General features: G+C 42.9%; 1 pseudogene; it reads right to left on the bottom strand.

The window, feature by feature from the left end:
• LOC139604397 (synaptonemal complex protein 1-like) overlaps positions 1 to 21,208 on the bottom strand; it is a 33,414-nt pseudogene extending 12,206 nt beyond the window's left edge.
• Positions 21,209 to 23,238: the final 2,030 nt, after the last annotated feature.

Raw genomic sequence — 23,238 nt, 5'->3', positions numbered from 1 at the left:
AATTAGCGGCGCTCAATGAGCTTGTTAAGGAGCAGCTACTCAAGGGCAACCTGGTGGAGACCATGTCAGAGTGGAACTCCCCAGTGTTCGTTATCAAAAAGCCCAACAAAGATAAGTGGCGGCTCCTTCACGACCTCCGCCAAATTAACAACATCATTGAAGATATGGGGCCTCTCCAACCAGGGATGCCGTCCCCAACGATGCTCCCCCAAAATTGGAATTTGGTCGTAATTGACATAAAAGATTGCTTTTTCCAAATTCCCTTACACCCGGACGATGCTCCGCGTTTCGCCTTCACGGTTCCTGCCATCAACCGTGAAGCCCCAAGCAAGCGCTATCATTGGCGAGTTCTTCCACAAGGCCTAAAGGCCAGCCCGATGATCTGTCAATGGTACGTCGCCTCCTTGCTGTCCCCAGTTCGTGCAGCCGCCAAAGACACCATCATTTACCATTATATGGATGACATCCTAGTGTGCGCTCCGACCAACGACCTACTTACCCACGCGCTTGACCTGACAATCGATGCATTGGTTGTTGCAGGGTTCGAGCTCCAGCAAGATAAGATTCAACAGATGCCACCCTGGAAGTACCTGGGCCTGGAAATAACGAAGCGGACCATTGTTCCGCAAAAATTGGCTATTAAAACTAACATCAAAAACCTGGCAGATGTCCACCAGCTGTGTGGGTCCTTGAATTGGGTAAGGCCTTGGCTAGGCATTCCAACAGAAGACCTAGCCCCCCTTTTCAATTTATTGAAAGGGGGAGAAGAGCTTAGTTCTCCAAGGTCCCTTACCCCAGAGGCCCAGACAGCGCTGGAGAAGATCCAAAACTCCATCTCGGCCAGGCAGGCCCACAGATATCACCCGGGCCTGCCATTTAAATTCATTGTTCTAGGTAAGCTGCCACACCTCCATGGGGTGATTTTCCAGTGGGATGATTCCATCAAGGGCAAGGACCGGGGCTCGGGGGATCCCCTCTTAATCATAGAGTGGGTGTTCCTCAGCCATCACAGGTCCAAAAGGATGACGCAGCCAGCCGAGCTGGTGGCAGAATTGATCAGAAAGGCTAGATCGCGGATCAGAGAGTTGGCAGGTTGTGACTTTGACTGCATCCACATTCCTTTAAAATTCGATTCAGGCCATCTAAAAAGAAAGATGATTGATAACCTTCTGGAAACAAATGAGATGCTTCAACTGGCTTTGGACAGCTACACCGGCCAAATCGCAGTAGATCGGCCGGCCCACAAATTATTCAATCAGGAATTCACATTGTCTCTAAAATCAGTTCAGAGTAGAACTCCTCTGAAGGCTTTGACAGTTTTTACAGACGCGTCTGGAGCATCCCACAAGTCAGTGATGACTTGGAAGGATCCTCAGACTCAGCGGTGGGAGGCAGATGTCACAGAGGTGGAAGGTTCACCTCAAGTTGCTGAGTTGGACGCAGTCGTCAGAGCCTTTGAGAGGTTCTCTGAACCATTCAATTTGGTCACTGATTCAGCCTATGTCGCAGGTGTGGTTTCCAGAGCCGAAAATGCAATTTTACAGGAGGTATCAAACATCCCTTTGTTTAACTTGCTCTCTAAACTTGTGAACTTAGTCTCCCACCGAGAGCAACCCTTTTATGTGATGCATGTCAGGTCACATACCGATTTGCCTGGATTTATTGCGGAAGGCAATAGGCGTGCTGACGCTCTTGCCGCTCCTGTTCAAGCTGCCCCACTCCCTGATCTGTTCAGTCAGGCCAAGATCAGCCACCAGCAATTTCATCAGAACGCCCCTGGCCTTGTTCGACAATTCCATCTTACACGCGAACAGGCCAAGGCGATCGTGGCTACATGTCCTCAATGCCAGTCCCACCAGCTCCCAACAATACCCTTGGGAGCTAACCCCAGAGGTCTATCTAGTTGCGAGGTGTGGCAGATGGATGTTACCCACATCCCTGCCTTTGGCCGTCTGCAATTCGTACATGTCTCAGTGGATACCTTCTCCGGCGCAGTCTATGCCTCTGCCCACACAGGGGAAAAGGCAGCAGATTGTGAAAAACACCTAGTTCAAGCGTTTGCTGTCCTGGGCATCCCCAAGGTCCTGAAAACAGACAATGGCCCGGCGTATAAATCCAGGGAGCTGCGAAGCTTCCTGCAACAATGGGGAATAGAGCATAAGACCGGCATCCCCTATTCCCCGACAGGCCAAGCCGTGGTAGAAAGGACCCACCAGAGCCTGAAGAGAGTTTTAGAACAACAGCGAGTGGCTGTGAAGGTGGAGTCCCCCCATATCCGTCTCGCGAAGGCGCTTTTTACCATTAACTTCCTAAACTGTTCTTTCGAAAATCTCAATCCGCCTATCGTGCGACATTTCGGGAGACATGAGCAGCTGCAGGCCAGGGTCAGGCCTCCTGTCCTGATTAAGGATCCGGAGACCTGGAAAACGGAGGGGCCTTTCGATCTAGTGACTTGGGGGAGGGGATACGCTTGCGTGTCCACCCCCTCAGGTCCGAGATGGATCCCCGCTAAGTGGGTCAAGCCCTTCCGCCCTGGGAAGACTCTGAGAGCAGAAAACGTAGAACAGGTCACGGAGGCATGTTGGCGGCGGCGGCGGAAGCTCCCAGGGATGGAGCCACTCCCAGTTTAACCCTCTCCCTGCCCCGGGCAGGACCTGATTCAGAGTCATTCCTTATGTCTGTCTCTTGTTTGTTTTTAGTTTTCCCCCAATGGACGGTGTTTGCCCTTACAGTTCTTTTATTTTTAAACGAAAAAGGGGGAGATGTTGTGGTGTGTTTTATGCTTGTTCAGTTTTCCCTCCATTGTTCTCTCAGAAAGTCCTGTCCTGTTACCAGTTTGTGTCAATCCCCAAACCCCTCCCCAGTTGTCTTGGTTACCAAATGTATCTTTCTTGTTCCCCACCCCTGGCAGCCTGCCTGTCACTCGACACCCCTGCCTCTTTTTCTAGAGAGTTCGGGCCAGGGTGTCGAGTGATTGGGTTAGGGGCCAGGGTCTCTCCCGCAACTGTGTTTGATGGGTTCTCCGATCATGCCAATCCTTAATGTATCCCTCTCTGATTTGCTATCTTTCACCCCTCCCACCCTCTGTAAAACCGAGGCTTTTTCCCTGCCTCGGGGCTCTCAGCTTCTTCCACCGAACCTGCACGTTTCCCTACCAATAAAACCACCCCCCCGAAGAAACTGAGGGTCGCCTCTTCATTTCATCCTGCGACTTCGGAGCTCTTTACTGCGGCCACACGTCCGCAAGGCCTGACATCGCCTTAGGCACAAGCCCCTGACTCCGGGTTGGGGAAGTGCCTTACTGGCTGGAGGTTGGCTGGACACTTATCTAGCCTGGGCGTTTCACTTTTCACCGGCCACTGCTCCAAGAAAGGAAAACTAAAATGTGTCAGCTAAACTGCTGACAGTCACTAAGGCATCTCAGAGAAAGAGCCAAACTGATACTGAAAAATATTGCACTCAGATGGTATCAAAGGAAGCCTGAACTGAAAAAAATCTAAAAATCCCAGAAGTTTGGATGAATGGAATTTATCTGCCCATAGGAATCTTTTGAAAATCTTCAAATGAATTTGATTTTAGATGATGCAAAGTCCAGCATGTGTTCAGCTTCCTTTTCCCAGATTCAGGCCTGTTTCTGCTTTGGAAAGGTCATGAACGTGGTATCACAAGTTATAAACATGCTGTTAACATGGTATCACACACTGCAAACCACAGCAAGCAGGAAAATCTCTTCCCTTGTGCTTTTCCATCAGTGCCATCATCTCAGCTATCTTGTGCTGACATCTGGCATCAGTTTCTCTCTGTATCATTGCTGTTTCATCACAAAGCAACCTCATCTTTTCTACCTGTCAGTAATAAATTGCATTTCATTCATCAACATAACCATATATTTCTTTTTAATCTTAATTTCTTCTTTCCCCTGTGGGTGCAAAGTTTGCAGTCCCACTTGGGCTTTATTTGCTTTTCAGATCCCTTTCAAATCCCTCATCTTTTCTGCAGATTGTTAAAATGGGCAGGATCAAAGGTACAGCCATGGCAGGCAAGTTCACTTCAAACCAAAAGGCCATTTCAAGCACTCTGCCCTAACATTTCTTAGCATTGCCATCAAAAAAAAAAGTGTGGGCAGAAAAATACTAATATGGGAGAAGTTATAATCTAATTTAACTATGCTGACTTTATACCAAGGGTGGAATTTCTTTGAACTATATCTTGAAAGCAAGAAGTTTTAATGGAGTTCTTATTTTCAAAGACATATTCAAATACGTCAGCCTAAGCACCTCATGTACTGAAGCTTTGCTCACAGGCATACACAAATTCCATTCATGTCTGAAATGGAAGAGCAAGGACTCTGGCCAATAAAGCTTCATAAAAACATTTTAAATTAAAAAAAATTAAATTGCAGTAAAAATTAACACCTCTCACCTCTTCACGAAGTTTATTTTCATTTCCTTTTCTTGTTTCTATGTCTTTTTGATAGATGTCAACTGCTTCCTTATGTTGCTTGTTCCTATTTTCCATCTCTAACTGCAATTTATTCACCTTTTGAGAATGCAGAATTGCTGCTGTTATTTGTTTAGGAATTACTGTGTTAATGATTTTTTCTTACCTCTTGTTTTTGAGCACAAACACACTGTTACTGTTCAGGTATATGAATAAAGTGTTTCCTATTTAAAAGTTCAGCTTTTTTTTTAATAAAGAGTTGAACTTTGGCCTGAAGTGAGTTGGAAAATACTCAAAGAAAGAATGGCAACAGCCCAGTGGGGAAGACTGCCCTAAGCAGTCACCCTAAATGCTGTGAATGCCTCAGAAAAAAACAAATACAGATGGAGATTTGATTCCCTCTCTTGTAAATCTGTATCAGATTTTACCAGCTTTTATGGTACATTTTTCTCCCAGCTGTGCATCTTGATTACAGTTTTTCCTTTTAAGGTTATCATATGAATATCCTCAAAGAAGTCCACTTTTCTTCAAGTGCAGTACCCAAAGCTGGACACAATATTCCCATCAGAGGGATTACCACTGCAGAACAGCCTTAAAAAAGTAATATATATATATACATATATGTATATGTCTTTTAAATGCTTTTCTGTTACAATGAGGTTGCTGAACCCTGTTCAGTCCACTATCAACAAAAGAAAAAAAAAAAGGAACAGATTAGAAACATCATTAATAGCAATGTGAATCCATCTCTTAAATGTCCAACAGTCAGTGCCCAATGATTACAAATGGAAGCATCTTCTAAAAACTGTGAGCTCATTCCTGCAAAGTCTGTATCCCAGATCCCAAAGCAGCTCAGAACGTATTGAACAAGTATTATCATTACTTACAGTGGCACTTAAAAACACTCACCTCATCTTCTACAGGATGTTATTTAAACCTACCTTCCCTTCATAAGTATTGCTTTTCTTGCTTTCTGCAGTAAGTTTCTTTTTCAGCACCTTATTCTGTTGAAATAAGACAAAACAAGCACTGTACCTTAATAAGTAAATAGAATTATGTAATGGTTTAACTGCATCAAGAAATTCCAGCTTTCATCAGGCAAATAACTCTCTGTTGTGCAGCTCAGGTTCCAGAACAATTCTTCAAACAAATGAATGTTCAACTAATTTCTGTGATAATGACTGTTTCTTCAGGACCTTAAGAAAGGCTCCTCCTGAGCAAGAGCAGGGAATAACAAATGAGGTGCAGAATGGGAATTACAACTAAGATGCTGCTGACAGAAGGTGTGAAGATGTCATGACAAAAAAAACAAGTTCTTTATATTTACAGTGAAGTTACTACAGTTTGTGCCAGTGCAGAATTATTTTCTACTAGTGGTAACTGAGATACTTATTACAAGTACAAAAATAACACCATGCACTAAATGAAAAATGAAGTTTATTAAAGATATTATTTTTGTAATTGCTCTTTTCAAATTAAGGCACATTTAACAAATCAAGTGATTCCTGAGATGACTCCCTAATTTGCTCAGGGTTAGGATAAGAAAGGAGAATTTTTAAATTACATAGGTGTATCTAAAGATATCACAGCAGACACAAACCTGCTGAAAAGGCAGCCCAAAATATAATGTGTTTATGTATTTGTGAAATGAAAATCTCTACCCACCTCCTGCTGCAACTCTTCAATGCATTTGGTTTTATTTTCCACCTGCTGCTTTAAATTGTCCATCTGAAAGAGAGATTTCAGACATTCATTAGTAAGTTCTACAAATGACTCCCTATGTGAGCAATTCCTGTAAATGTTCTCAAACCTGCACTTGCACCAGTCTGGTTTGTTCCAATGGGACTGCAACACCAGCTGACATGTTCGAATAATCAGAGTTTTAGCCATAAAGTACCACAAGATGTTAATCAATAGCAGTGAACCAGTTCCTTAGTGGTTATGGAATTAAGAAAGAAGAAGAGAAATACCCCAATATCTTCACAATTTAAAAATACACTTGTAGGAAGTTCCCTACATCCATGAAAAAATGAATTGTCCCAATTATTTTCTAGAATCTTCAATGGCTTTTCCTTTCTTGAAATTTCATTTTCAGTGCTCTTTACCTGAAATGACAATTGTAAATCTTTGACTGTTACAATGAAATTTTGAAATTTGCTAAAAACCCCAGGTTGCTTTGAACCAACAGAAAGAAAAGTAAAAATGTTTGAATCTATTTAAGCTAAAACTCACACTACATATAAAAAGCTAATCCAGAGCCCATCCCTCACTGTGTGGGTATATGAAAAATCAGAAAAGCAGGTTCTCTGTTTGCCTGAAAACAACCAAATCTTTAATATGAAACTTGCAGCAAAGAGTGAAGATCCCCGTGACTGTGCTTGTCTTTTGAAATACCAGGGCTCAGCATGGGCACACACAATGGCACAGCTGGCAGCAGCTGAGAGAGAAGAAACCTCTGGCAGAGATCACATCCCCCAGGCAGAGCTTTGCAGAAAAATCCCAACACAGATTTTACATTTAATGCTGTCCCAGAGGTTCTGTAAGATATTTTCATGACACAGGACATACATTTTCTTCTCTTTCATCCAGGGTACTTCTCATCTCTTCACCTGTCTTTGCCATTTTCTCCTTCCAAGACTCCAGTTCATTTCTAAGTGCCAAATTAACAAGCATTAGTAAATATTTCCTTCTTGCCTTTAACTTATTTTCAGTACTTCTAAGAAACCCTTCTTTTATTTTCTAAAAAGAGCTACTAATGTTGATGGGAACTTCATAAGCTGCTCAATGAAAATGTTCTTAAAATGCAGCAACATGCCCAGTAAGTCAATGTGTGAACTGTCCATACTTTTTTGAAGTAGGAAAAGATGTTCCAGCTAAGCCAAGGAAAATACATCCTCACCTGGACTATTGCAATGCAGCTGTGAAACATGGGAGCTGCCTGTCTATTGAACTGGTGATACAGAGAGTAACTCTTACCCAGTTTTGCCTTGTCACATTTAATCCATGACCTTCACCTTCCATTTTCATTGCCTTCTCACCTGAGGTGTCTAATGCACAACAAGACAGCTCCTACTATGTAATACAAAATGATGGCAAACACTGTTCCTGCAGCAATTGGTATTTCTAATCTGAGAAAATTTCTACTTGGCCAACAGCAATTCTCAATAGTTTCTGTTTAGCTATATAATCTAGAAAAAACATTAATCAAAAAAATCCCAGAAAGCAGCATTTGAACACAACTAACTATTTGAGTCTACCTCCTTTCACAATATCAGTTATTAATATTTGTTTTTACTTGCCTTAGCTGGCTATTTGCCTCTTCTAGATTTTCAACTAACTGCTTTGTATTTTCTTCTTTTTTCTTACTATCCTAAATAAAGACCCATGTGTCAGCAAAGAAATAAAATTCAAAGTGACTTCTTAAAAAATTCAAAGACATCCAAAGCACACTGACCTGCCTTGCTCACAAGTGTAAATACACTTCCTTTCCAACTCAAACACAAAAAACAGCTCAGGTACTCTACAGACCCAAGTCATGTTGCAGCTCATCATCTAATTTGTAAAACTGAGTCATTTGTCAAATTGAGTATTGTCCTTTCATGAAACCTGGAAGTTTACAACTTGCCTCTTGTGGTTCTTGCAGTTTCTTGACTTCTGCAGCCACAGCATTTTTCTCTTGTGCTTGTTTGTTCTTTCTCTAGTGAAAGCTTACTGAGATACACTGTTAGTTGTTCATTCCTTAACCTAATTTCAAACAAATGGCCAAGAGGAATAAGAAGATGCCTTTTGAAATCTCCTTTTAAATTAAACATACCCATTATCAAGTCTTATTCCATGCTGAAAGAAGTCCAGGCCTTTATCTACAAATATAAGCTTTGCAGCAGAGTCAGAGAGATGTAAAAAGGTGACAGAAGAAGGAAAGAAAATCAGAGTCAACTTTTATATAAATCTAATGGTTAGTGAAGTTGATGTAGTTCAAAGCAAGATTAACAATGAATTCAGAAACTTTCTCTTCTTGTTAAATAAGTCAAAGAGATATGGAACAACTACATATGCCATAGAATACATACAAATGGAGAAAGTGGAATTTAGAAATGTAAGTCTAGAATTAATGGCATATATGTAGTTCAAAAGTTTGATTAGAAAACAATCATAGTTCATTTCACTGTGGATTAAAGCAACTCCACCAAAACTAATTAAATATTATATTTTCAAAATGGTCATACGCCTCTTGTTCAAGATCTGTTTTCAGAGTCACAAGCTGCTTTAAATAATCTTGTTCCTTCTCAGCTGTACTTGTCAGCTGTGCTTTCAAATCCTGGAATTCTTTCTGCAAAATGAAAAGGAAGAGTTTTGAGTATCCATGTGCAAACTCCAGCTGCTGGAGGTTATCAGACATGAACTAAGAGCACAAGGCTTTCAGAAGAACCCAACAACATCCATGTCATGGATTATCCAGGTTGGATCTTTCCAGTCTCTGCTGGGATCTGGAAGTGCTGTGAGATAGTGAACTGTGACACCAGCGCTGTTCATGTCTGTCCCCTGCTGTGAGTTCAATTACCTGGGCTGCAAAATTAGGGTGGGACACTGCTCTGGGTGCTGTTTCTTATGCATAAACTTGTGTACAAGTCATGATGTGCAACTTCACTATTTCTAAAAACATGTTACTATTGCCCTACTTCAGACCTCTCTCATCTGGAGAGCATTTTCATTGCTCTCTCCACATTTTTCTCTCTCTGCATATTTTCTACAGTAGCCTCAAGGCTCTTCTTCAGTCAAAGCCCTCCAATTTGCCCATTTTAGAAAATGAGTGAAACTCAGTTCAGAACACTCAATGCACAGATTAGAACAAGCAAACACAGTGAAATGCACACCTGATTTCCCACTATCTTGAGTTGATATGGATTCTTGTTAGGCTTGTAAATATAAAATCATAATGAAAAGAAACCTCTGTTCAGAGTGTATTTCATATAGCTGAGACTTCTGTGACAGAAAATGGGCCTGTGTCACAGTACAGCAGGGTTCACAGAGGCCAGAGCTAATTACCTGCCTGTAAGGAAGAACAAATGGGAAAACTTTATATCCACAGGGAGTGGCATTTGAATGGGCATGAACAAAGAAGGAAATAACCAAAAACCTTGAGAAGGAAAACCAAAACCATGGGAGACAAGAAAAACCAAAAGCACAGGAGACAAGAAAAACAGTGGCAATAAAAAAGTTCTCCAAAGAAAACACTGAAATTGTGTGTGAGAAAGTTTAGTAGAAATGTTAAGGTAGACTAGATGGTGTTTATTTATGACATTTAAGATACTTACAAAGCAAGAGGAATTTCATATGAAGAGCAAATGCCATGAGATTAATAAAATGAATATTTACCAGAGTTTCTGACAGCTCTTCAAGTTGCACTTCTTTATCACATTTTACTTTAGTCATCTCTTCTACAGCACATGGAATGTAAAATTAATGGAACAGAAATGATTTTTCAGATTTAGCAGGCAGTATAAAACATTTACCCCTTTGCAATACCCAGTTCTCAAAACTTGTTGGATTAAGTTAAGAAGCTGAAAAGCTAATTTATGACTTAATCTAAATGTAGACTTGAAAAATGAGTCAGACATTAGCAAATCTCTATCTGAAGAGAAACTAAATATTTATCTTAAATAAAGTTTAGAGCCTTTCTATGTTTTCCACAATTATAGCTTCAAATAAACCATGGACTGTTAGACTAGAGTATTCTGCAAGTATTGATGCACCTGCATTGTTCCAGAAAAAAATCTGAACTGCTGAAGGTACCACATGGATATGCTGAGAAAGGAAACCAGTTGTTACTGACTTCCAAATGGTTTCTATGTGCACATTGACAGTGCTGGTATTTTTTGCAAGTTCTCAGCAGCAAGGCAGAGCTCTTACTCTGGGGACTAAGGAGCACATCCCTAGAAAGCACAGGATATCACATTTATGATATTTAAAGACAACCCCTGCCAGCATCATTCCACTTCCAGCACGGGGAGGGTCCCAGAAACCTCAATGGGAGGGTTTTATCTCTGCTGCAGAAGTCACTCCTGGCACCTGCAGTGCTGCTGCTCTTAGCTGGAAACCAAAATTACCTCCAGAAGAATTCATGCAGGAATGGTCTCACTATTGGAGCTCTGCACAGCACTGCCCTTTGGCTGCTGCCAGCACCAATGACCCCCAAAGAAAAGGGATCAGCTGAGTCAAAATAAATTCAGGCATTCCTGATAGGTACAGGTACTGTAAAATCATTTCTCCACCTACTAGAGACAGTCCATTTCCAGACAACAGCAGAAAGCATTTTTATTACTGCCTGGCTCATTTTCTGCCTTTCTACAAGCCTTACCCAGTTCAGCAGATTTCTTTTGGAGCTCCAAGGTAAGCAGCTTTGAATCATCTTCATATTTCTTTAATCTAAGAAAATGGTAAATTAAAAACCCCAAATGTAGGGTACAAAGCACTCACTGCATTTGAAACTTCAAGGACAATAAGACAAAGTCTTAGCACAAGCACTTTAAGAACATTTACCTTTCAACAGGCAGATGATGAATCTGCCTGCAGCACGTATCAAATTACACTTTTACAACCTCAGAACAGCAGACATAAAAGTAAACAAATATATACCTACAGAAATCTCTATTTCTTAAAGACAGAATTATGAAAGTTGGAGGGGGCAAAAATTTACTTTTTATAGACCAGTATCAACTATCACCAACAAAAAAATTTACATTCAATTCTCTGCATTTAGACCACTGTGTGGAAAAAACCTCCAAATTTCAGCTTCATTTCCAATGGTTCTTGATTTTGTCATAGACTGCAACCTGTAAGATCACTCTTGGAATTGAAACTCATTAATTTACCTATTTTGCTCTTCTTGCAGCAAGCTTTTCAAATTGGCAACAGAAGTCTCCAACTCCTCTGTCAGGGCTACAAGCAAAGCCTTCATTGTTTTACATTCTTCCTCCTGCTCTTCCTTTTCTCCAGTAACCTGAATTAATGTTTTCACTCTAGTCTGGAGCTCAGTTTCCAAGTTCTTTTGAGTAACCTTCAAGACATGATATCATTTCTAAACATGTTTTGCACAAACAGCTACAGCTGTTTCATGTCTAAAGTATCCATAATTATTGATGCAAATACTCCTCTAGTCTATTTCTACTGTAAAACTATAAGCAAGGGGTACCTCTGCCTTTTGCAATGACATTTTAGCCTCTTCCAGCTCTGCCCTCAAATGTTCTTTACTGACCTGGGATTCCTTTAACATTTCTTCATGATGTACTAAACAAAAAAAGATGTTAATATTTTTAAAAATAGGATATTTTCTAAGAAGTACTGCTAAAAATGGAAAATTACATACATTTAAAGAATCTAACAAAGACCAATGGTACTGACATCATATACTATAAAATAATGGATAAAATTTGAATATAGATGGCTTAAAAATATTGAAAATCAAGTTCTGAAAAGTAAGTTTCCTCAGTGACATCTGCCTGACTGTAAATTTGCAAAACTGAAGCAACATATTTTCCCCTTGCAATCTTCCAAAGCTCTCAGTGCTTGACTCACCCTAAAAACGACCCTGCCAGTCCTGCTCCCACAGGAGCAGCTCCTGTTCCAAACAAAAATAAGGCCTTCAAGGCCCCAAAATTCTGCTGCCAACCAGCAACAGAATAAAACCATCATGACCCTGTTTCCTATGCTTCTATGAACAATTACATCTCATAAATAAACAATCATAAACAATTACATTTAAATTCTATAAACAATTACATTTGAACACAGCAGGCAGAACTCTTACAGTTTGCTTCCATTAAGTCAGCAATCTTATTTTGTGACGTCTGCAGCTGAGCCTTGATGTCTTTTATGACATCATCTTTTTCATCTCTCTCTATGGCGAGAGCTGAAATCTAGAAAAATGCAAGAAATATCATCATGAAGTCTGGAAAAGGGACAGATGTTAATTTTCATTTGTACCCCAGGTATGATAAGCAGACATTATGCTGTCATTCAAGTTATGCTGTCATTCAAGTTAGATTAGATAGATAGATAGAGAGATAGAGAGATAGACAGACAGACAGACAGACAGACAGATAGAAAATATTTGGCTAGATATAATCTTAGCCAAATATCGATCAAGTCACATTACTCTAAAGAAAAAAGTTCTCCAATTCAAAATCAAACCATAAATTCCAGTAGACTAAAGGTACTGAAAGATCACTAAACTTAGTAGAATTTGACTTAAATGCAGCTTCAGATGTTATTTTGTCTTTTATACTAATACCCAGAAACACTTCTTGGCTCTTGCATTGCCCCTTTAGTCACAAATAAAGCTCTACATATGAGATGGTAAAATGAGCAAACCTGCTTTTCCTTTTGACTGACTTCCAGTTTGCATTCTTTTTGAAACTTGTCCACTTTTTCTGCTTCTTCTTTTACTTTTGAGATACAGTAACATCCACAGTTAACATTCTAGCTGAAATATACTCCAAGTTCAATACAACTTCCACTTTAAGATTGCTTGGAATTGTACAGCTGTACCATTTGTTTCCCAAGAGTAATTGTTGAGGCAATGTTTGATTTTATAATCAAAATACAAACAGAAAAGAGCATGTGAAAATGAAACAGGAACATACCAGGCTATACATACAGAGAGAGAGCATTTAGCTAAAGTTTCTGTAGCTATACACTAGTGCATTATCATTTAAATAAACCAACTATGTGAAATAAGCACTGATCTCTAGACTGTACTTCACAGACAAAACTTCAATGTTGAGTGACAGTTTGAAAAATAAAGTTCCCAATTTGGCCCAGTGGAACAGCAACAGAAGGGGCCAGGCAGTGAACACAGGCTGCATGAATAAAAGAAGGGTCCCAGTGTCTCAGGGTGACCTGCTCACCATTCCAGCCCTTCACATCTGTCTGCCCTGGCCCTGCATGTGGAACACAAGCTATGAAGTACAAAATTGAGCCAGCTGCATAAACACAATAAACTGAATTCTCACATTTGAAACTCATTTCCGATCTGTCGTTCTCTGCTTGCACACGAAGCTCTTCAAATGCCGCTGTCATTCTCTAAAAACAAAATTTAATATCTGAAGTTCAATACTGGAAACCCTGGAACTTCTCCAGGGGCTGCTGCCCACCTCAGCCATTCTGAGGAACCAGCAGGTGGGTGAAACAGAGCCCAGAAAGAAGCCAGAAGTTGTGGCAGTGACCCAGCACTAAGCACCCATCCCACAGATCACAGGGATCCACATCCCACACACTGCTGCACTTTCTCCATTGAATGTGTTTTATGGAACACAAAAATCATTCTTGAAAAGGGATTGAAACCCAACTTCCTGCATCACACATGACATGATACCCACACATGATGGATACAAACAGTATCCCAACATAAACATGGAACTCAGCTCAGCTCACATAACTCACATTCCTTTCATCAAGCCTGGTCACTTACTTCTATGTTGCTATGAAGTTCCTCATACAATTGTATTGTTTCTGCCTTTTCCTGTTCATCTATCAAAGCAAGAACATATGAGAAAGTTTTTCTTTTGAACAAGAATGCCAGCTGTCCAAGTCATTATACTTAATCAGTATAATGAATTAAAAAAGGAATTACCAGCTCCATTCTTATTAAATAAGTCCTTATGAAGCATGGTGCCAAAAGTTACAGAATTTAGGGAAAATGTGCATTTCATTGAAACATTAAGCAAGCTCAGCTTTTAAATTTCCTTCCTAAGATACTTTTTTCTGTGAAAAGTTTAATTCTGGATCAGTTGATGTGACCATATTAATTAATATAGCATTAATGCTGTTGAATAATAATGTATCAACACTGTTAGTATTTCTAAACTGTAATCTAGGGTTTAGCACTGAATTTCTTCCTATTAGCAGATACCTATAACCACAGAGCTGTCATTAGAAAATTGCAACACTCCATGTCCATATTTTCCTTCTTTCACTTTTGTAATTGATATTATTTTTTTCCTAAGAAAACAATTAAAAAGAGAACAGTAAAAGAAACAGCTATCAAAAAAGAACAGTCCATCTATATACAAGTGTTTCTAGAATTAAGGCTAAAAAGAAATCGACACTTCTTAAGTATCCAGGATCAAGTTAGTCAAATTCTAATGGTTAGAATAACAATTCTAAATTGCATATACAGTAGAACTTCCAATCAAGAACATTATTTAAAACCTCAAGAATTTAAACTGCATTAAGTTATCCAACTGTTCTGGCTTGTTCAGTTTCATGAGAAGAATTCCAGTTACTCATTGTACCTTGGGGTTAAGACCTTTTCTCCCCATAAATGTGTGATGGCTGAAAACAGGAAATGTCAGCTCTGGAAATTTGTTAGAGAGTGCTGGGAATTTAGAGTAGATTCTACTGCCTAAAAACAGGCATGAAGGGTCACTTCTTCTGTCTTAATATATTCCCAGTGTGTGGGTGGCCCTGCAAACCTTCAATGGGCTGAGCAGCCTTGAGGAGCCCTGCCCTGCTCTGGAGCGGCTGCCAGGGCCAGTCAGGGCTGTGGGCACGGCCTCAACCCTGGGTCACTGTTTGGGCACCCAAAGAGCTCCCAGGCTGGCACCTTTCAGCAAACAATTTCACTGGCTTCAAAAGCCCTCTGCATTCAGCATTACAAACCAAAAGTCTGTTAGACCTGGGGCTTCACTTCCAATTTTGTGAGCCACTAAAAATTCACTTTTCACTCTGAGAGCCACATCCAGTCGATCCCAACTGGAGAACTTCTCTGAACAGCACGAGAAATTTCTTCTTCTTTCTTCTGTTTGTGAATTTAGAGCAAGCTAGAAGTACATTTACTCTGATCAATAAAAGCTAAAAAAGCATTTACGTTTGCTGGTCTTCTCTGTGAAGCGAGTGCAGGTTTCCTTGAGCAGATTACACAGATGCCTCGAAGCAGCAGCTCTAAAGGAGGGAAAAAATATCCTGTTTGCACAGGAGTGCACAGTACTTTGTGTGTCTAAGGAGTAACAATGGAAATGACCTTCAAAATTTAACAGCTACATAAAACTGCCCACATGGAAACTGATTCTTTCCACCACAAGAATATATACTTGGTTCTATTACTTACTCTTTCAAGAGATCTTTATTTTCACATATCTCATCTTCCAGTTTCAAATGGAGTTTTTCATTTTCAAACTAATTTCATAGGGAACAAATGCAAAAAGACACTGTTATTGAAAAAGAGATTAGAAATGCACTTTGACTTCTCAAATCCCTCAGGAAAATGTAATTTGGGGCATCAGTAGACAGAAGTCTGTTTTATCTGGTATTACATGCTGAGTCATCTTTTGCATGAAAGATGCAATAATTAATGGACAATAATTTAGCAGCAAATGAGACACAGGTATATTCTTCAGACAAACACTGACATGGGACAGGTGCCTGCAACTTCTCAAAATAATCATTTTCTCAAGGCACAAACCAAACTGCAACAGTCTTTAAGATTTAATTGTATCAATAATAGTGTCATACTGAATCAGGAAGCACTTAACTTTGTTTATTTAATGTACACTATACAATACTGGCCTGCAGTTCTTGAATGGCTTTATTCTGTGCTTCAATAGTCTTTTTATTTTCCTGGAGCTTTCTTTCTTTCTGGTTTAATTCAGTTTCCACAGTCAGTTTCCACTGCTTGATCTTCTCAGCCTCTTTGTAGAGTTTTGAGAACAATTCATTCATTGTTTCTGTATTCTATTGAAACAGGTTCCACAATTTAATCTCAAATACTATCTAATTAATAGTACATAATATCTAATTAATACTGTTGGAGATAATGTATTTATCTCTTAGAAACATCACAAGAGTAATATTTTTCTACAGATGGTGTTATAAGTTGATATATGATCAGGAGCCCAAGTTTATGTATGTATCAAAAGGCTTTACAGAGCACACAGGAGAAACAAATACAATGAAATATCCCAAACCCCCTTCAGACATCACCAAATAGATGGGCTTAAAGACATGGATAACTGCAGTCCACCAAAATCAATAAAAGTTTTGTCAGAATTATCAGTGAAGCCAAAATTCCTTCTAGCAGGTTCTTCACACCATTTCTGTCCTCTCCTTCTGACAGACACTGCTGAGTTAAGTAAAGGCAGCTTCAGAGACTCTGCCCAAGAGTACCTGTGATCTTGCCATGAACACACAGAGAATCACAGAGTCACAGAATAATGAGGTTGGAAGAGACCTCTCAGATCATCGAGTCCAACCTCTGCCCCAACACCTGGGCTATAGCACCAAGTGCCATGTCCAGTCTTTTTATAAACACATCCAGAGATGGTGATTCTACCACCTCCCTGGGAAGAGCATTCCAGTGCTTCATTATTCTTTTGGTGAAAAATTTCTTCCAAATATCCAACCTATCCCTCCCCTGCTGTAGCCTGAGACTGTGTCCTCTGGTTCTGTCAGTGCTGCCCAGTGGAAGAGACCGACCCCACCTGGCTACAACCTCCCTTCAGGCAGTTGGAGAGAGCAATAAGGTCACCCCTAAGCCTCCTCTTCTCCAGGCTAAACAAGCCCAGCTCCTTCCAACGTTCCTCACAGGGCTTGTGCTCCAAACCCCTCAGCAGCCTTGTTGCCCTCCTCTGGATGTGCTCAAGCACCTCAACATCCTTCCTAAACTGAGGGCCCAGAACTGGACCCAGCACTCAAGGTGCAGCCTCACCAGTGCCCAGCACAGGGGCAGAATGACCTCCCTGCTCCTGCTGCCCACACCATTCCTGATGCAGGCCAGGAGCCATTGGCCTTCTTGGCCACCAGGGCACATTGCTGGCTCATATTCAACCGGCTGTCAGCAGCACCCCCAGGGCCCTTTCTGCCTCAACACTGTCCAGCCACACTGTCCCCAGCCTGGAACGTTGTAGGGGATTTTTGTGGCCAAAATGTGGAACTCAGCACTTGGACTTACTGAACTTCATGCTGCTGCACTCTGCCCATCCATCCAACTGATCTAAGTCTCTCTGCAGAGCCTTCCTTCCTTCCTTCCTTCCTTCCTTCCTTCCTTCCTTCCTTCCTTCCTTCCTTCCTTCCTTCCTTCCTTCCTTCCTTCCTTCCTTCCTTCCTTCCTTCCTTCCTTCCTTCCTTCCTTCCTTCCTTCCTTCCTTCCTTCCTTCCTTCCTTCCTTCCTTCCTTCCTTCCTTCCTTCCTTCCTTCCTTCCTTCCTTCCAACAGATCATCACAAGCTCCCAGCTTAGTGTCCTCTGCAAATTTACTCATGAAGGACTCGATGCCCTCATCCCCGTCGTCTATAAAAACATTGAACAGAACTGGTCCCAGTACAGAGCCCTGAGGGACAGCACTGGTGCCTGGCTGCCAGCTGCATGCAGCACCATTCACCATCACTCTCTGGCCCGGCCATGCAGCCAGTTCTGAGCCCAGCACAGAGTGCTCCTGTCCAAGCCATGGGCTGCAGCTTCTCCAGGAGTGTGCTGGGGGAGACAGTGCCAAAGGCCCTGCTGGAGTCCAGATACACAACATCCACAGCCTTTCCTGCATGCACCAGGCGGTCACCTGGTCACAGAAGGAGACCAGGTTGGTCAGACATGCCCTACCCTTCGTAGAGCCACGCTGGCTGGGTCTGATAGCCTGGCCATCCTGTGAGTGCTGTGGGATAGCACTCAGTATGAACTGCTCCATTAGCTCACCTGGCACTGAGGCCAGGCTAACTGGCCTGTGATTACCAGCATCCTCCTTCCTACCTTTTTTGTAAATGGGTGTCACACTGGCCAGTGTCCAATCATCTGGAACCTCAGCAGTGAGCCACAACTCTTGATAAATGATGGAGAGAGGCTTGGCAAGCTCATCTGCCAGCTCCCTCCTCACCCTGGCATGGATCCCATCTGGACCCAGGGATTTACAAATACCCAAGTGTCCCAGCAGTTCTCTGCTCACACACGCAGCAGGAAGGAAAACCACCCCCCTTGTGCCCTTAGAACACCTTGAAAGTGTCCTACAAGCAGTGCTGGGCCAGTGGTCGAGGCAGGGAGAGCAACACACGAGCCCAAAGGGCCCTTTGGTTCACTTACAACACCCCCAAACACCATCCTTGTTTTGGCTGCATCACAGTTTTGTTACAGTCCTGATGGTGCTTTAATAGCTTAGGATTAAAAAGTCTAAAAAGTTGTCAGGGATATGAAAATCAGCAGGGAGAGTGCTAGAAATGTGTTTTATTTTGTGGTAGCAAAGAGTGTTTTGTAGCTGCAAAGTACAGAAGCTATTGCAAAAAAAATGAGCTGGACTGAGTTGTGCTAAAGCAGAGATCTGCTGGTAAAGACACTGTCAAAAGAATCCAGTGCTTGAGGAAACCACTGAATTCATTGTTTTACAGATAAAACAAAGCCAGACAAGGTTGGAAACCACTCAATTCATTGTTTTACAGATAAAACAAAGCCAGACAAGGCAATGGGGATAATCTACTTCAGTTTTCCAAAGAATACTCTGACTTCAATCCTTCTGCCCCTCAACAGAATATTCAGATACAGTTCCACAAGGATACTTAAGTGTTTAAATCTTACTCTAATTAAAACTCATGGACTTCACAGGCACTTCAAACAAAGAAAGAACAACAGCAATATTGCAATCACCTTAATTTTTAAAGATTTGTTTCCAGGCATGTTCACTAAATCACAAATATCTCCTCTAAGTGATTCAGCTTTAAACAGGAGACAGAAAACATTATTCCCTTTTGACTACTTCCTTTAGCCCTGAAATATCTACTGAATAATGCTTTAGGCACTGTTTGGGAACAAATTCAAAAGACCCCAAGGAATTAGATGTGCAGAGTTGATACTTAGCTGACCTCTTCATCTACTTCAGAGCAAAGTTTCACTTGCTGTGAAATTGTATCTGAAACATGAAGAGATTTTGGTCAATGTCTTTCTAAAAAAAGTAACAGTGAAACTGTATTTAACAGTTACAGATATGAAACTGTGAGACTACTCATGAAAATTAAACCTTGACAATATATAAAAATCTAAAGAAGGTGCATGGCAAATGTTCCAATCGTACCTGAATCAGTGATTTCGCCACGGTTCGACACATCAAATGGCAGCTTAAAGTCATCATCTGAGCATCTGTTCAAACCCTGCACAAATTTAAACATTAGTTCCTTATGGGTACATTTGTAAAGAAAGAATTATAAAATCCATAAAAAATCCCTACAGATGATGTGAAAATAGAATTGGTCATTAATAAAACAGCTGCCTACAAATTTCAAAGCCCAAGGTATTGGTAATGGCTTTGGAACTCACTTCTTCCTGCCCAGTGGTTGATCAAACTGTTGGTGTCCTGCAGTTTGATTTATAGACTGTGGCCAAAGGGGAGCTTTCAATGCAGGGAACTCAGCAGCTCCTGCCTGGCTGGGCCCTGGTGCATGGCAAAGGACTCAAGGAGACAAATTACTTTTTTGAAGACCAGTAGTTAATATTTCTTTTTTGCTTTGCTTCCAAGGGCACTTCTAGACCATATTTGATTATGTTTCAGCATGAAAATACCCTTTTACAAGGTTTTTAAGTCACAGAAGTTCATCCTGTAAACAGCTAACTCATCTGCTGTCAGAATATCCTGTTGAATCTCAACATATTTCATAAGGAGCTTCAACATGAAAAAATAACTTGTTGAATTCCCATAACTCAGTGTGGGGACAGAACATTTTCACTGCACACCTGATCTGGTGAGACCAAGACACCAACACCAGTGCGAGCATCTGAGTGGGGCCTGTGGGAATCCATCAAATCAGAGGGGTTTGGGAAAGCTGCAAAAGGCAGCCTCAGAGACAGCAGAACTGTGATTAGAGCCAAGCAGTAGCCATGAGATAGGTCAGCAGAAAAATTATTTAAAAAGTAGAAAAGGACAAATAGAACAATGGTCTGTGTATTAACGCTTGTCTAGAATAACTCCCTAAGTTACAGAAAAGTTTATCTAGGGAGATATTAGGAAGTTCTAAGCTTAATAATGGAGCTCTGTGCATTGTGTTTTAAGGCTTACAAGCAGCAGGTATTGTATTCAAAAAAGGCAAGCATTGTTTGAACCAAAGGTACCTGTGCTTACAGTGGTTGGATAGAACTACTGTCAATATGCTTTTGCTTTGTGTGATTGGTCAAAAACCTTTGAAAGTAAGTTGTAACATTAAGTTCTTGGTCTGCTGCCTGGGATGTGAGCTGCTGGCATCTTCCCATTGTCATCACCATGTAATGAGACTGATGCTGGAAAAGAAAACAGCTCAAGGCAGTTCCTCAGCAGTCCCGTCCCGTTTGTGATTTGTACACAGACCCCAGCCGGAGATAGAGGAATGCCTGCCACTCCAGGCATACGCACAGAAACGCGAGTCCAGTGCAGGAGCCGTCCCGGCCCACGCAGGGGCAGGTGTGTGTGTGCTCCAGCCCGGGGCTGTGCCGGGGCAAGGGGCAGGTGTGTGTGTGCTCCAGCCCGGGGCTCTGCCGGGCACTCCCCGGGCCCAGCACTGTCCCCGTGTCCACGGGGAAGGGCCCCAGCGCTTTCCCCCCGTCCCCTCCTCAGCCGCGGCCTCCAGAGCAGCACAGCCCGAGGGGACGGCCGGGGAGGGGGGGTTTGGGGCCGCCCTCAGCGGCCCCGCGGCCGAGCGCTCACCTGGGATCTGCCCGCAGACACCTGCCCAGCGCTCAGGCGCAGCGGCATGAACAATTTAAAGCGGTTTTCCTTCTCCATGGCTCCGATCAAAGGGCGGGCGGAGCGGCCCCAGCTCCCGGCGGCCGCTGAGGGCGGGCGCGAAGGGCGGGAAGCGGCAGCGGCCCCTCAGCGCGGGGGCGGGGGCGCCGCCTAGCGGAGCTCGCGGGGCACGGCCCGGGCACGGCCCGGCCGGACAGAGCGGCGGCCGCGGGGCCATCGCCGGGGCCATCGGCGGGGCCATCGGGCGGGGCCATCGGCGGGGCCAGCGGCGGGGCCATCGGCGGGGCCATCGGCGGGGCCATCGGCGGGGCCAACGGCACCATCGGGGCCATCGGCGGGGCCAACGGCACCATCGGGGCCATCGGGCGGGGCCATCGGCGGGTCCATCGGCACCATCGGGGCCATCGGCGGGGCTTGCTCGTCGCCCGTGGACGCCAGAGAGGTCTCGGGGCAGCCCGGGGGCCCGGGCGGGTTGGCGATGTCGCCGTGGTCGCCGGCCGGGGGCAGCACAGCGGGACTTTGGCCGTCGCGGGGAAGGCGGGAGAGGTCTGAGGGGAAGGGGAGGTCCCGCCTGTACGGGGAATAACTGGGGGAGCTCAGTCCTCCTATGTGAAAAATGCGTATTTTATGATTGGCTTTTCGCAAATATTCAAATGAATATTATATGTGTTATGTCAGAAAGTTATGCTGTATTAATTTTCTTAAGTAGTGTGTTAAATCTAGTTTTAGGGTATAACGTAATGTCAAAATAGAAACTATGCTATGTGAGATACTTTTTTTTTAAAAGAAAGGACTTGCAGCGAGATAGCAGCCACAGGACACCTAAATCTTTCAGAGAAAGAGAATTTATTGCTTTCCTATCAGAGTAAACGAACTTCTTCCTGCCTGCTCAGCCCTGAAGACGCCGTCAGGATTCAGAGGAAGAAGTTGACACTGAACAGACTCCTTGGTTTGAATGGAATTTATGCATCATGTATAAGGTGTATGAATATGCAACAGGTTATTGTTTTTAAGGGTGAATCCTCTCTTAAAGTGTGTCTTTTTTCAGGCTTCTTTTGCCCAGAAAAAGGTACCCATATGTCCATAACTCTTTGTTTGTATTGTCTCATATTGTCCTAATCCAAATTTTCCAAGTTATTATTACTCGAATTATATTGCTCTTTTTCTAACCATTTTATTACTATGAAACTTTTAAAAATTTAAAAAACAAGTGATTGGCGTTTTTCACATCCTGTAAGCCCCTGGTGTTGTAAATGGCTCCCCCAGAAACATCAGTACATGGGATGTTGTGTGTTGGGCACTGTGTGAAAAACACCAATCACTTGTTTTTAAACTTTTAAAAAATTGCTATAAAACAATTAAATTGTTTTATAAAACAGTAATATAATTAAAGTAATAAAAATTAGGACAATTAGGATTTAGGAGAATCCGAGACAATAAGAACAAAGAGTTACGGATGTCCAAGTACCTTTTTCTGGGCAAAAGCATTGTGATGGTTGGTGGGCATGGAAAGCTGCCCTGGGCCCCTTGCTCAGGGCTGGTGTCAGTGCCCAGAGCCAGAGGGGATCCCTTGCTGGGGGCTGTGCCATGGCCACCTGCCCTGTGCCGCGCTGGCCGCTCAGGCACCAGGAACCAGCAGCCAAGGGCACTGCCAGGGCCAAAGGCCAGGTCAGCCAGACAGAAAGGGGCAGGGCTGGGCACTGTTTCCATGGCAACCGGCACTGGGGGGGACACCTGGGGCACCTGGCCTGGCAGTTGCCATGGAAAGCCCTGGCAGGCACTGAGGGCACAGCCCCTGGCACTGAGACACTGCTGGGCCGGGTGCTGAGCACAGCGCTGAGCACGCAGAGATGGTTTTGTTCTTGCTGAGCTGCAGCACAGCCAAGGCCTGTCCTGCCCCTCGTCCAGCCACGCTGGGGAGGGGCTGGGGCTGCGGGGGAGCTTGGCAGGGGACACAGCCAGGACAGGTGACCCCAGCTGACCCCGGGCACAGCCCAGACCAGAGCACATCATGCTCAGGCTATGAAGGGGGGAACAAGGAGCAAGGGGGGAATTTTGGAGGGAGGCTTTTTGCCTTCCCAGCTAACACTTAGGCAAGAGGGGGCCCTGTTTCAC

The sequence above is a fragment of the Agelaius tricolor genome, unplaced genomic scaffold, assembly GCF_023055355.1.
Source record: "Agelaius tricolor isolate 1412-34295 unplaced genomic scaffold, bAgeTri1.0.p SCAF_50, whole genome shotgun sequence".
Classification (NCBI taxonomy): domain Eukaryota; kingdom Metazoa; phylum Chordata; class Aves; order Passeriformes; family Icteridae; genus Agelaius; species Agelaius tricolor.
The sequence above is the reverse complement of the archived record's forward strand: the minus strand, read 5'-3'. Positions and strand labels throughout refer to the sequence as shown.